The sequence below is a fragment of the Ascidiella aspersa genome, chromosome 2 (assembly GCF_963924565.1).
Source record: "Ascidiella aspersa chromosome 2, kaAscAspe10.2, whole genome shotgun sequence".
NCBI lineage: Eukaryota > Metazoa > Chordata > Ascidiacea > Phlebobranchia > Ascidiidae > Ascidiella > Ascidiella aspersa.
Window position 1 is genome coordinate 5,510,966 of NC_139448.1, and position 15,437 is coordinate 5,526,402.

Sequence of the window (15,437 nt, forward strand, 5' to 3'; positions counted from 1 at the left end):
GACTACCATCGATCACAAATCAATTATTTTTCCGGGTTTAGGCAAAACTCATAGAATCCTTAGTTGAGATTTATCTTATTTAAAAATGACATACAAAAACAAGACACTGGTTATTTTCTAAATGCAAATACAACGTAAAAATAATTGCCCCTAGGCAATCCAGAATATTATCGAAATAAGAAATAGGATAATCGAAAATCACAAGCAAAAAACACAGTAAAAGCTGTTAATACATTTGTCCGAATCAAAGCCACAAATTTATCAAGTAAAACGAAGTTCGAGCTGAACCTTATGCGACAAAATAGGCCTCGGTGGTTAATTCTTCCGGCTAGTGTATGTCGTATATTGTTTTAATTGTTTTAATGAAAATAAAATACAGTGGAGATGTTGCTGAATATAATTAAAAACTAATTATTTTTGATAAAATTATCTGAACGACAATTTCAAAAAGCTGACTATAGTTTTTTATAACGTTAATAGACGATTAATGTGCATTTTTAATAAATTTTGATTTAAAATAATTTTGGCAAACTTTGAACGAAGGTGTACCCCTATTGATCCGGCGTGGGCGCGATTCCAGGATTTTTGTTTGGGGGGGGGGGTATAAATTTTTTCAGGTGTGACGTCACAAAGTTTAGTCAAAACGCGGCGTCATTAAAAATTAACTTTATATACATCACTATGATTCAGTTTGTTATGTGCTGCGGTTTTAGTTTCAAACCAAAAAGCTTCTTTATAAAATTTCTATCGATTCGTACAAACAAAAAGAGTTGCCAAAACTTCCTTTTAAAATCAATACCCGCTTGATCCGTCCCAGTTGCTAAAATACTAACAGATGATAGTGTACTCAAGTGGTTTCCAAACTGTGTGCCGCGGTACACTAAATGTCCTCGAGAGATTGTTAAGTGTGAAGCGAGATTTTTTGTAATTATGGAAAAGATAGTATCTGTGTTACCATACACGCAAGCATTTTAGTCGTGAATACGCACTCCATTACAAGCTTGATGATAGGAAGACTTTGATATACAGTTTGATGTGTGTTAATGGTGATTGTAAAATTACTCTATATTTGTTTTGTTAAAAGTGTGCCGCGAAATATTTAATATTTTTTTAGTGTGTTACAGGCTAAAAAAGTATGGGAACCACTGGTGTACGACTTGGTTACGTCATTCTGTACTCGCGGCTTTTAATTTATCAATAAAGGCAGTTTACTGGACAGTAGGTGTTACGTGCTTACTTAGCACTACAAAATTATCTCCGGTTGCTAATTACGCCGACTGTAAATTCTAACATTCATTATTAGTTTTTGCGATTTTTCGCATTTCGGGACATGTATAATGACGTTATGTTTTTGTGCCCTCTGGTGTTCGCTCGTTTAATTGGACTTCGGACCTGTTATTTTCTAGCTCAAAACAATTGTAAATCTCAGGCCCATTGACTGAATGAGAGTTTCGATGTTCGATAACTGCTGAAAATATATATCGCAAACAAAACCTAATATTAAGGAAAAGGGCAGTTTCTTGATTTGCCCCGAGATGGATTTTACGCCCTGGCGTCAATGCTATTCGTAAAATATCGCATAATTTTCGGGTTATGCAGTTGTGGTCGTTTGGGTTATAGGGTGGTGTTAAATTTCATTTATGATCTATTTTGTACGCGTGGTACACCGGAAAGCCACTGCAGACTCACCGATTCTGTCGATCAGTGATACAAGAAGGGCAAGCTAGAAAAAGAAATAGCCTGCAGTGAGGTTCGAACTCACGACCTCAGGTCAACGACACAGGCTCAGAGGGAAACGAGTCGAGAGACAACCATACGTCAATGCTTGCTTAATCTGTTAGTACAATCAACTTCATATTGATTGTAGGCGTTTACTTATTAATGTGTTGTTTAAGCAGTCCATGACATGAGCACAGGTCAGTAGATCAGCGGTTATCTACCGCTCGGCTCACATGTCGCAGAAGGAATACGTTTACCTGGATCTGAGCCATGAAAATTTTTTGATCAACTTTTACGTGGCCGCGAGGCCAAAGCGTGCACACTCTCTGCAGTACACCTCGCCTGAGTCGCTAATTTAGCATCATTTATAGCCAAGCTGACAACACAAAATCTATGTTGCTTTTTGTAGGATCCATACATTCCATGTTAAGGGCTTTGGTAGCATGATATCCTTGAAAATTAAACATTGTAAATATAAATTCCTTTCATATGGAAATCAGGTTGAGAACGTACAATATTCGAATTATGTAACATTTAGAATAACTTTAGCCGAACTAAGGTATGTTTACGAGTTAGAAAGAAACTGGATGATTTTTTATTCTTTAGATTTGTTTCTTCTAAGTCTTTCCGGTTGACATAGTAAGTTTGACAATAAACTTGACACTTTATACGGGGAATCTCGACTCTTTAGCTGATGCAATTGTAAAAGCTCTTGTGCGAAATCTGGCGGGCTAGATTAAACTGCTCAGTGGAGCGAATAGGCCTACTATGTAGTTAGAAAGAAAAATTTCTTATCAAATTGTCAACTGAAAGTAACGAAAAAAATACTTTTTGTTATATTACAATAGAGCAGAGCCATATATCTACTTGAAAGACAAATTTCCCAAAAAATTAAACCGATTTCGCAACCTAAGTATGCCTTATAAGAATTTTTGGCCATATGCAACTCTGCTAAAATGTTATGGGATTCGTTAATTGGGAACAGATTTTTTATCAGCGAAAAGCACTTTCAGAGAGAATGTTATTTCTATGTGTTCGGCGCTTTGAACGCTAAAATAGAAAAAAAATGCCAGAAAATGCAGATTCTGTGGAGTCACAGTTCGGGGTTTTAAATACTTGACACTTAAATCCGATACCGATTCGATATTTTAGACAAAACGTATCGTGAACCAATTCGATACCAAATAACGTCAATAATGAGCTCAACCAAGGAAAAATATGAACTTAAAATTGTTTTACAGGGTAATATGTCAAAATGTTCTTTAGTATTATTAGGTTAGTTTAGTTGTTAACCCCCACTTTAGTAGTTAACCTAATATTATTTGATAAATTTGAATTTCAAGATAAAAGCTGGTTGGATCGCAAATCCAGGCTGATATTCTCATGTTAGCTCACTATCGGATCGGCACCGATACCACTTTAGTTTTTGACGAGTACCGATACTACCACTTGGCATCAGGTATCGTTTACGATCCGACAATATCGGACACCCCTAGTCACAGTGAACAGCGTCACGTTTTAAAAAAAATCCAGCAACAGTAAAACAGCGCTTGGTTGGTAAAAGCAAATACCAACCAGGTTGCTTCAATTTTCAGGAAAGATAAGCTGTGCTCTCTTCTTGTTAGGGGTTCCGATCCAATAATATCTGATATCCAGAGCAGTCTTGAACAACTAGATAATTCTATTTTTTTTATTCATTGAATTAGAGCAAAATGCGGCTAATTCTAATTCTAATCTAGTTTGTGATTTGCTTGTTTGCTCGAATTCTAGTTCTAATCTAATTCGGATTTTATCAAAAATACTAATTTGTCCAACGCCATTTTTAGTCTCTCAGTTCAAACCCAGAATTTCAATTATCATTTTAATATTGCATGTATTTTTACAGTCTAAAACGCATAAAAAGACATAAAAATTAGCACACGCATAATTACCCAATCACGTTCTGATAAGAATAAATTGCGATTAAATTAAACTGATTGTAAATAATCAAATTTGATTCTGATTTAATTTCTAGTTGATTTTTCATATTTTAGGAATTCGGTAATTCTAATTCTACTCTAATTTGAGAAAACTCAAAACGATCTAATTCTAATTCTTATCTAATTTAGAAAAACTAAAATGCTTCAATTTAAATTCTAATCTAATTTTAAAAAGCTAAAATAAATCTAGTGGCCCAAGACTGATCCCTAGTCACAGTGAACAGCGTCACGTTTTAAAAAAATTCAAGCAACAGTAAAACTGTGCTTGGTTGGTAAAAGCAAATACCAACCCGGTTGCTTCAATTTTTAGGAAAGATAAGCTGTGCTCTCTTCTTGTTAAACATTTTGTCAGAAAATGTGTCGGCTAAAATCGCCACGTCACGAAATATTACGACAGCATTCGCCAGTATTTTGCCTTCTTCGTAAGTGAATATTCCTGTAAGTAGGCGATCATTTGCCTTCTAAGCGCCGAATTTATAATTATGTATTTGGCTACATTTTGAGCTAACGCAGACAAGCGTCGCAATTTTGACCTTTTTCGCTTTTTTAATTGCCGAAATGATTTACAATTGTTTCCTTTCTCATGTTGCAATCGATCGTAACCGAAATTGATGGCGACATTTCTTTCATATTTCGACCACCAAGACATATAATTGAAACGTTGCGTGCCGGTAAGGCACCAAACATGGCAAATTCTAGCTTCAACTTCGCCGTTCGCCAAACCAAGTTGTGCGGCAACTTACGAGCGCTGCCGGTGACCTAGAATAACCTTCCTGAACATGTGCGGGGTTATGAGGGTCAAAAGTGCTTTCTTTTGTTGTTTTCGCGGAAAAAAAGCGTCTCAGTTGTGTGTAGGAAGTAAAGCGTTAGGTTCTGGAAAGGATTTTATGTCCAGAAAAGCAAGAAAAAGAAAGTTCGCTTTATCACTGTACTTAAGCTTTAATCATACGCATTACTGCATGTTAAGGAGTCCATTAAGTAAGTCTAAGGCATCGGTTCTTAGTCAGTGGGCCATTGCTCACTGTTAGGCCATGGAAACGTTTTAGATGGGCCACTTTAAAAAAGCTAGATTTATTGAAGAATGAGTTTCATTTGTGTCACTTTACCTAATTTTACAGGAATAATGGCTTGGGGGGGATTTGAGTAGGAATGTAAATGAAACGTAAATTTATTGTTATGTGATCCGCTATATTTTGTTCTAAACCTTTTTATAGTTTGTCCATTCATAAAAATTTATTGGGCCACAAAAGTTTTGTGCAACGAAAATAGGCAACGAAAGAAAAAAGGTTGAGAACCACTGGTTTAAGGTCTTTAGTTCGAACCTCACCAAAAGTATTGTTTTATTAGCTTGAGTTGCTTAGTTAAAATTCCTTGGTGGTTCTACTGATTGAGTACATGATTTACTAATATCACTAATGTGTGCTGTTGTTTTTGGCCAGTTCGAATTCTGAGGGGATACATAACTTGTTTGAAACAATTTTATCAAAGATTATTCGCTTTTTTTCGAAAGTAATTTGAGGGTTATGGTGTTAAACAAAATCTAAATTTAATTTTAGCCAAATGACAGTTTTCGGGGTAATTTAGTAATTTTCAGGGGTGACTATAAGGTGCAGGGGTGTTGACATCTGGATTGATTCCTTTTTAAAAGGTATATCGCAGTGTTGTAAACAAGTCATTCTGAAATGACTGAAGTCCCAGTCAAGTCATTTTGAATAAATAGCAAGTCAAGTCCCAATCGTGTCATAATTAAAGCAAGTCAATTTCAAGTCAAGTCCTTGTCATAAAAATTACATGTTGAGCTAAAAAAAAAGATAGATAAACTCGTCCAGGTATGAGCAATACCTTAACTAAAAAATACCAAAAAGGCAATATAGGGCACGGAAATGGTTTTATGTGCAAAAATAAGGATAAAAAACCCAATTTTAAGAAGAAATGTTTAATGAAAACACTTTATTTTAGCCCAAGTCATTTGTATAAAAGACTTAGGTCAAGTCAAGTCCTTTTCCCAAAAGACTTCAGTCAAGTCAAATAATTTGAATACGGTGACTTAAGTGCACTTAAGTTAAGTCATTGACTGAAGTCATTGCAGCACTGGTATATCGACGTCATTGTTTTGATATTATTAAAAAAATATATAGAAGAAATATCAAACTCCATTTATATTTTGTAGCATTCTGCAAACATTTTCCAAAGTAACTTTATTCTATTTTAACCTTCACTCAACTTTGGGATAGCTGACATCAATATTAATTTTACTTGCGTCAGGGCCTTTCTTGAAAACAATAAGGTGTTTTTTTTTTAACTAATCAATGAAAATGGAAAACCTAACATTCAGTGGACCGACCAACGCGCACAAAATATCAACAAACCAAAGTTTTTGTGGATTTCCGCCTTTCTGTTCATTAGACGCGGCTGAAAAATGTTTGCAAACCAAACTTCAAGATTGTCCGCAGTGCAGGTGAGATAAAAATAAACTAAACACGTTTAAATTATGGAGCATAATGGTTGGAGGTTGTAATAAGACGTAATAAGAATATCAAAGCCCATACATACAGAAGTAGGGAGCATTTTTAGAGTTATTAGAAACGTTCAAAATGATACCTACTTCGGTATGGGCTTTGATATTCTTATTATGTTTAAATTACCTCAAATCGTTTTGTTAACATTCTTTAGGTTGTTTTTAATTATTGGTAAAACACAACTTATTGTACCATTTTTAATAAAATTTTTACAATCGAAAAGGCAGAAATTTTTGTATTTAAAGTAGTATGATCTAACGAATTTGAATCTTTTATCTGTTGAAAACAACGAATACGCATAGTCGCAAATAATAAAAATGCAACACTTTTCCTAACCTTGTCAAAATAGTTTTTTAACATAAAATATAATTTCCTTTTCCCCATTAAGTGATTTTCTACGTTATGTTTCAATATACTTCTATTTTTTGCAGCCCACCGTTAGCCTACGGTTTGTTAGCGATAATCTCTTTTCTGGGAGTCATTATCACCTTTGTCAACATTGTTGTGATCATTGTGATCTCATCAACTGATAAGACAGACAGAACGAAACGCGATTACGTCAAACTCTCCCTCGCGTTTGCTGATATCCTTAAAGGTAAAATATATACAAAAAATATAACTTAAGATAGTTATACCAGGTGGTGAAAGTACACCGGAACGGTCCGAAAGGGCGAACCGGTAAAATAATTAAATATTTTTCAACCTGATTAATAGTCCTGTAGAAATCAAGCTTTGCAATACTCGGCACTTCTTTCTATTATTGCTTGCAAATTCAATATCAATTGCGAACATACAATTTTCACACGGTAGAAAGCAAAATCAGTATAAAAATGGTGCAGGTTTTTCTGTAAGACGAAAAATGAATTTTTTAGCGCACAATAATTCATATAGCAACAAAAAGGTGGCGAAAAATAAAACATACCAAAGTTTGATGTGTGGCGTGTATAGTGTCTTGGTAGTGATGCTGGTGCCGACTGCACCATGCACCGAAAAACAAGAGCTTTAAATAGCAACTAAATGGGCCCAAAGGTTAGAAGCTAATTGCATTCTTGACGTGAAAGGCGCGCACTACCGCGCCTAATTAAATGATTGTGCTTATGCGCGCGCAAGAACAAAACATGGAGCTATAGCGAATGGGAAAAAACTTACATGTCATGTCCGGTTTTTACCAGGCCATCACGTCATCTACATTAATATATTTAAACTATTTCCAGTTGCATATTTGTGCACTACGTCCAATGATAACGCAACGTTTTCTAAGGTTACTTCTCTTAGAAGCAACTTCGTGACATCACCTCCGAAAGTTTGCATTTGTTCCGAAAAAAAAAAAACAATTCCATATTCACGCCTGTTTATACCGCTTACCATGCGTTGACAGTCAATGGCGTTTGTTAATCCAGTTTAATCGTAAGAAAACAAAAGTCTTTATCTGTTATAATTTACATAAACTTGTACCACAGTAACATGTGTAACTTATTCAAACAGAATATAAAACAGTTATGTTATATAAAACGAGTAAATATAATAATGATAATAATAAACATATTAGCATATTAAGCAACTGCAACTTAAAGACCAACAAACTATAATACAAAGGCTGGAGCTCCTTCCTCCTTGAAGCACAAACACAAAGTGAAGGACAAACTAAGATTAAAGTCACATGAGCCCAACACATGTTAAACCACATGAGAGAAAGGAAAACATAGAACATTTAAACAATTTAGATAACTTTACAGCGTTAATAGGCTGCATAGGGTTATATAGGTAAAACAAGGCCGTTTACGTTAGATAGAACTGTTTTTGTGCAAAAAAATGTACAAGTAAAGGCTTTAGAAGTCTTTAAAGTTACAAGTCTAGTCCCATTCCAAGTCTTCAATTGCCTGTGTCAGATTTAAAAGTAGAGTTTGGCAAAAAATACGTTTAAGGAGCAATGGCCTGGCACCCCCTGGATCCGCCACTGTTAACAACACTTTTTAAAGATATTTGGCTTTCACGGTTTAGCTGCATACGTGTTATGTGCTATAACATTGTCCACAACCAATATATGAACTAAGATTGAACTGCGATAGCACAGAGTTAGACATAACGTTCCTTCATGCGAATGTTTTAAACTTGTAAAAGAGACCTATTAACAACACTATAAAGTTAAGACTGTTTATAAAAGCAGGTATAAAACATAAAATCCTTTCATGTAATATTTACAGAAATATATATACCACGTTAGTGATAGTCATCATCAGTTTCTTATTAAGTTTTTGTTTTTACTGTTATTATCTGATATGAAAGCAAGAATCTTTCTTTTACGTTTTATTGTCTGCGGGAGAATGCTTACTTCCAAAAATGTTTCAGCTCATTACCAACAATATTCGCAGGTGTTTACTTGCTGGCTGTCAGCGTGCCCAACCTCATTTTGACCTTGGGCGTGACCTCTACTGAGCTCTTCAGCTGGTCAGTGGAATCCCTGGGGAGTCCGGTGGCCACGGCCGTCGGATCCTTTGGCGTCTTTATCTATTCCTCATCCCTCTACCACCTTACCTATATGAGCCTCCACAGGCTGATTGCAATCAAGTGGCCTTTCAAGTACCAGAGCTTGTCCGTAGCCAGCACATCTGCGCATCTACTAGCTATTTGGACTTTTTCGCTGGTAGCCGCCTCGTTTGCCGGTAAGTTACAGTCTGTGTGCGATTAGCTACTTTTATGTTGATGTTTCTTTTAAATTAATGTAAAATGGTTTTGAATGTTTGGAATTTAAAAGAAAAGTCTTGATTCCATATTGAAAGTCATTTTAAAGTCGCCATCGTAAGTAAAAATACGAGTTGATCAATTTAGATCAAAAACTAAAATGCTTGAAAAATCATTTAAGACAAAAATATTTTTTGCAAAAGTTTCTACAAAGAGTATGATGTTTTATGTGGTATATATTTGTAGGTATAGATTAACCATGTTATTCGTTTGAAGGTCACTCTACTAAGGCTATGGCCTTGAGCCCTGGTAAAATTCGGCCTTAAATTTTTTTTAAGTTAAATTTTTGTAAGGCTTTTTGTAAGGGATACAGATCCAGTACAAGTACAGTACCGTTTTGCTTAAAAACGAACGACAGAGTCAAATCAATATGTGCTTTTTGTGTAAGTAGATACATAAATCGTTGCAAAGTAGATAAATATATCGTCTCAGCATTACTTGTTTATTGAAGGATTGTTTTTTCGGCAATAGTTTTTGGTATTATTAAATGTACCGACGTTTCGAAAGCCTTTCCACAACATGAAATCTGCATCAGGGTAATGATATTGCAACTGGGCGGAAAAAATATTTATAGTAGTCAAACGATTAAGAAAACCACAACGGGACACGGTTCATAAGATGAAGCTGACAGCAGCAGTATATTCATTACTTGTCCAGTAATGTCGTTTTTATCAAATGATTTTTGCTGCTAGCCTTATTTGTCAGTTTTAAATCTGGAAATTAGGTGGCATCCTATACCGAAAATTAGATTAAAATCGTAATATGCTTCTGCACAAATTTTTTGCGTTAGATAAATGAGAAAAAGTTCTTCTCGTGAGTAACATACGTAAAACAGTTAAGTAACCCTGATTTACAGCAAAAAATCCCCCCTTTTTAAGACATAAAAAAAATATTATTAGTAGTAGGTTTCGTTAACATCAAAACTATGGTAAAACAGAACCGCCTATTTACCATTGGGTTTACTTTTTGAAAGCTACTTACCACCGATATTTTGATTGCCACGTATTTTCTTAATCGACTTGCTACGTCATTCCTATGTTGACGTGTGTTGTGATTGCTCAGTAGACGTGGCACGTCATTCCCATGTAAGTTTTTACGACATGGCTTTAAGACCTGTTACGTCATTGAAGTGTTGTAATGACTTGACTTAAGTGCACTTAAGTCACTGTTTTTTAATGGCTTGACTTGACTTAAGTCATTTGGGCAAATGACTTGACTTGACTTAAGTCATTTGGACAAATGAGGTTAAAATAAATTGTTTTTAATAAGGCAATTAGTTATGAAATTGCGTTATTTATACCAATCGTTGCACATAAAACAATTGGCTTGTAAGATGTTGCTTTTGTGTTATTTGTTTGCTTGAGTTGCTCATACATGGAAGAGTTTGCCGGTTTTCATAATTTAAAGTTTTATTTTTTTGACAAGAGCTGGACTTGAAGTTGACTTGCTCAAACTATGACTTGACTTGGGCAACCGATGACTTGGACTGGGACTTGACTTGTTATTTATTCGAAAAAACTTGACTTGGACTTAAGTTATTTTACGAATGACTTGACTGGGACTTAAGTTTCAAAATGATTTGTTTACAACACTGCGTCATTGCTTAGTAGACCTGCTACGTCATTGCAATGTTAGCTTATGGCATTGCTTTGTTGTGCAGCTTGGAACCATATCGCCATGAGTTTCTCATACAGCGGCGTCATCTTCCAGTTTTTCTTTGCATTTGAGCCGGGAAGAAATGGAATCATTCAGCTCCTTCCAGTCGTTTTGCTTTTTATCTTGCCTTATTTGGTGACGGTAAGCAAAAGACTGATTACGAAATTTCAAAGCCTATTAAAAAATAAGCGGTTGAAAAATGTTAACTACGTCAGTATGAACTTGGCTTTTTTTTCTAAATCTTCCGACAAACTGCCACGGTGCTTAAACATATGATTTCCACGATGGAAAACATGGTGGGCTAACCAATACAGCATTCTGGCCACTGGCACAAAACCCGTTTTAAACTTGTTTACAGGTAATAATCACCCTTATGACGACACACTCTGCCAGCCAACAGCTGAAAATATCTCGCTCGCTCCGGGCTTCAACGTCTTCGCATTCATCTAGAGCGCAAAGATTTCGACAGGAAGTTGTCCTGTTTCGTGTCACGTCCTTTATGACTATCGGCTACACCATACTTGTTGGTAGGTAGAGTCAAGTTACTAATTGTGTTGGGATTCTCAACCGATTGGTCGCAACGTATAACTTATTGCCGTTTGTTTTGGTTGGTTTATCGAATGCAATGGATTTGTATAGTTATAGTCAGTGTTGTAAACAACTTAAGTCCCAGTCAAGTCATTTGAAAAACAACTTAAGTCCAAGTCAAGTCTTTTGCAAAAATAACAAGTCAAGTCCCAGTCCAAGTCATCGCTTGCCTAAGTTAAGTCCTAGTCAAGTCGTTATGGGAGCAAGTCAATTTCAAGTCACATCATTGACATAAAAATGAAACGTTATCTATTAAGATTAGTAAACTTGTTCGACTATAAGCAACGATTAAACTAAAAACTAACACAAACGCAATATACAGCAATAAAATTGTTTAATGTGCAAAACTAAAATTGTTTAATGTTCAAAACAAATACATTTTAGTGAAAAACATTTAATTTAACCACAAGTCATTTGATAAAATGACTCAAGTCTAAGTCAAGTCATTTATCCAAAAGACTTCAGTCAAAGTCATTTTGATCATAAGACTTATGTCAAGTCAAGTCATTTAAAAACAGTGACTTAAGTGCACTTAAGTCAGGTCAATGACTTCATTACAACTCTGGTTATAGTTATTGAGTTTGGTACTGGGCAGAATTTCTAGGACAGATTCCAACTTTTTTACGGTATTGCCTTATGCTTTGTTTACTTGCCAAAATTTTAATGTAAAAGAATTGATTCGCCAAAAGCTTCACCGTTATACCTATAGGCTAATTTATGGTAACGGGTATTGCGCTACTCATGAAACACTTGGGTGCTTGATTAGATGTTATTTTTCTAACTATAAAAAAATATTGGCATTGACAGATGGCGAAATATCCAGATAAAAGAGGAGCCTTTGTTGCATTGCATCCGATTAGAATCGCGCAAATTTTTGGCTTTAACAAAAGTAGTTACGTAATTCGCATACTAAAGTAAAACAAATATTAATTTAAAATACTTAACTTAAAACAATTGGAATTTTTTCAATTGATTTACAAATTGAAACGTATATAAACATTATATGTTTTTCTCAAAGTCTTTAGATTTATATTATGCCCAGCTTAAGGTATATGTTTAGAAAGTGTTGTTAAAAAAATAACTATTTGTAATAGTGTGGACCAATGAGAAACGTCGAGCTATCCAATTTTATGTGTTTAAAACCTACAAATTAATTCAACAGGCTTAAATATCTTGAAACGTTTTCACAAAATTGTTTGGCAACCCTGTTTTAGTTCCCACAGCTACTGTGATCATCTTATTCTCTCAAGGATGGATTAACTGCAACTACATAACAGTGCCGTACTTCGTCTGCTACTACCTTTCAACTTCAAGCGGGTAAGACCTGGCCAGCGGTTAAAACCTGCGTCTCCGCGTATTTTGCGTTTAATACAGCACGTAAAGGCTTACCGTCAATTAAAGTTCTTGAATACATGTTTTCACAACCTATACCTGATATATTCCTGATCAAGGCTGCGGACTCGGAGCCCGAGTCGGGACTTGGCGGAGTTTGGTTTTGCTGTCGGACTGGGGACTTGACTAAGACTGTTTAGTTCAGTGGTTCTCAACCTTTTTTCTTTCGTGGCCCATTTACATTGCGAAAAATTCTGTGGCCTAATAATTTTTGATGAAAAAAAACTGCAAATTAGGTTTTCAAAATAGATTATTTATTCAACCGTATACACAAATAAAACTAAATCTAGCTTTTTTAAATTGGTCTGTGGCCACCTCAAATGTTCTTATGGCCCACCATTGAGCTATGGCCCACTGGTTGAGAACCGCTGGCTTAGATTATACCCAATTTCCAAATCCGACGTGCGCATGCGCACTGCCAAATTTTTGAAACTGACAAGTCCGCAAAAACATTAATTGTAGCACAGGGTGGAACATCACAAACTATATATTGTGGGCGGGTAAATTATATGATATTCCGGTATGGCATATAATTCAACCGAATAAGTTTATGCTTTTAAGGTAATAAAGCCAAATTGCTTTTCAGATTTACTTGGTTACCTTCCATGGCTTGTTATTTTGCCGTTTGTTAAGTCGTAATTTATTAATTTATCTCACAAAACAATGGTTTTTTTTATCGTGAACAGATACCACCTGATATGCGGTATCGGCTGAAATCTCAATAATATGGGGTATTTATTAAATTAAATTACTTGTTTGTGAAAGCTTTTCAATTCTGGAACATAATGGCTGGAACATCTTTCGTAGCGTTTAACTTCATGTTTGAGTGGGGCATCTCTTACTGAGCATCTAACTTCATCTACGTTTTTATATTTTAAAGGTTGGTCAATTATTTGGTTTACAACAGCCTAGATGGGGCTTTCCGCAAAAAGACGATTTCGTTGTTCACGAAAAAAATTCTGAGAAGAAAAAGTCAGAACAACAAAAAACGACTGCTATGTTCGGTAAATGAATGGCTGGAAACGATTATTAAAAATTGTTTCCGTAGAAAAACAGTATAGACTTTCTTGTCTCAGTCAAAATCAGTCACTATAGGTTCTAGTTTATAAAAGAGAAATATATTTCGCCAATCACGGCATCATCAGTCTCTAAAAAACGAATACAGAATAATGTTAGCACGTAAACCAGGTGGTAGAAATTAAAAATAATGGGAAAATAATCATAAAACCTATAGCAACAAACTACGCGACCAGGTTAAAAATATAAAAATATAGAAGATAAAAGTTATAGGTATAGGGCTATAGAAAACCGGACCATCCTGTTACCCAAGTCTAGGGATAAACAACAACCAGCTGTGTTGGTAAAGCGAAAAGAAATGAAAAAAAGGGGGTGGCAAGAGGTGACAACAAAGACGATAAGGCAAACGGTAGAGGCCCATTGCAACTAAAATAAAAGATAAAACAATGCAAAATAAAAAGCAAAACCAAGGAGACAAATAGTTATTTAATACCGGGTAAAACCATTTTTTGTATATTAATACTGGTATGAACTTCATTGTGCCATTTATCTTCTGGTATATCCAACAGATAATACGGAGGTTGGGCAACAAATTGAACGTAAAAACACTCGGGAAGCAACGGTTTGTTTAATAAATAACTTTTATGATACATAACATAATGGTGTTGCAAAGCAGCCTTGTCCGAGTTGCCGTCGGACTTAAACGAGTTCCAAACCGAGCGATGAGCCGCCCAACGCGCAGAAAACTTATTTTTCGTTTGGCCAACATACTGTTCTTTACAGAGACGACATGTGGCGATATAAATACCATAGTTACGACAAGAAAGAGACTCGTTAAGTCTAAATGAACCATGCTTGGTCTTTATGAAAGAGTTATATTTAACCATACTGGAATGTTTCCCAAAATTACCACAAAGTGCGCAATGCCCACACGGATACGAACCAGGTTTAGTGCGTGTAATATATTATACTGTTTTGCTACCATTCGAAGTCATTGTCGTCACTAACGTGCATTAGGGCGAGGAGATATCTTCTTTGTCAAATATTCGGTTTGCATTGGTTTCCGTAGGGTGATAGTTTTACGTATATAAAAGGGTGAATATATTTCCGTATGTCTTAAGGATTGATATTGCTTTTCAATGGGGTGAAAATTTGTCCTTTTCAAAAGTATTTTGTGATATAAAATTTTTTGCATAACGTTTTTTGCCCCATGAAATATTATTATAATCCTGTATTTGTTTTACATGTTATTTTAAAATAAACTTGCAACCAGACATAAACCAAACATAACAGCAGTGTCCAACGCGCCAAAGTTTGGCCAGAAATGGTATTTATTTAAGCCATATTCTTATAGATATAACAATAGTATACTCGATTAATATCCTAATGTTGTTATAAGTCTAAACTTGCACAACTCAAATTTACCTATCGATATCCAACGACCCACTTGCATCATGTTTAACGACATTAGACGACCTATTTATTCCATTATAAATGTCAGTTTTGTAACACAAATTATTTATACTGATCGTTTGTAACAACTAAACTAATTAGTGTTGCACAGGCTCCAGTAACAGAAGTCAAACTTGAACTCTACAGTCAACCAATTTGATCACATTGAAAGAAGACTTATGTTTCTTCTAAAGAGCAAAGAGAACGCCATAATGGCAATAGGGCTGGCAATAAGCATTTATTCGCGGTAACCCGTCTTAAATGTACGCAACCATAAAGATTTTACACACTTATGTATAGCGATTGCGTGAATTACACTCGGGTATAAAACATATTTTTGATACTCGAGATTAAATTCAAACTTCAACACGCA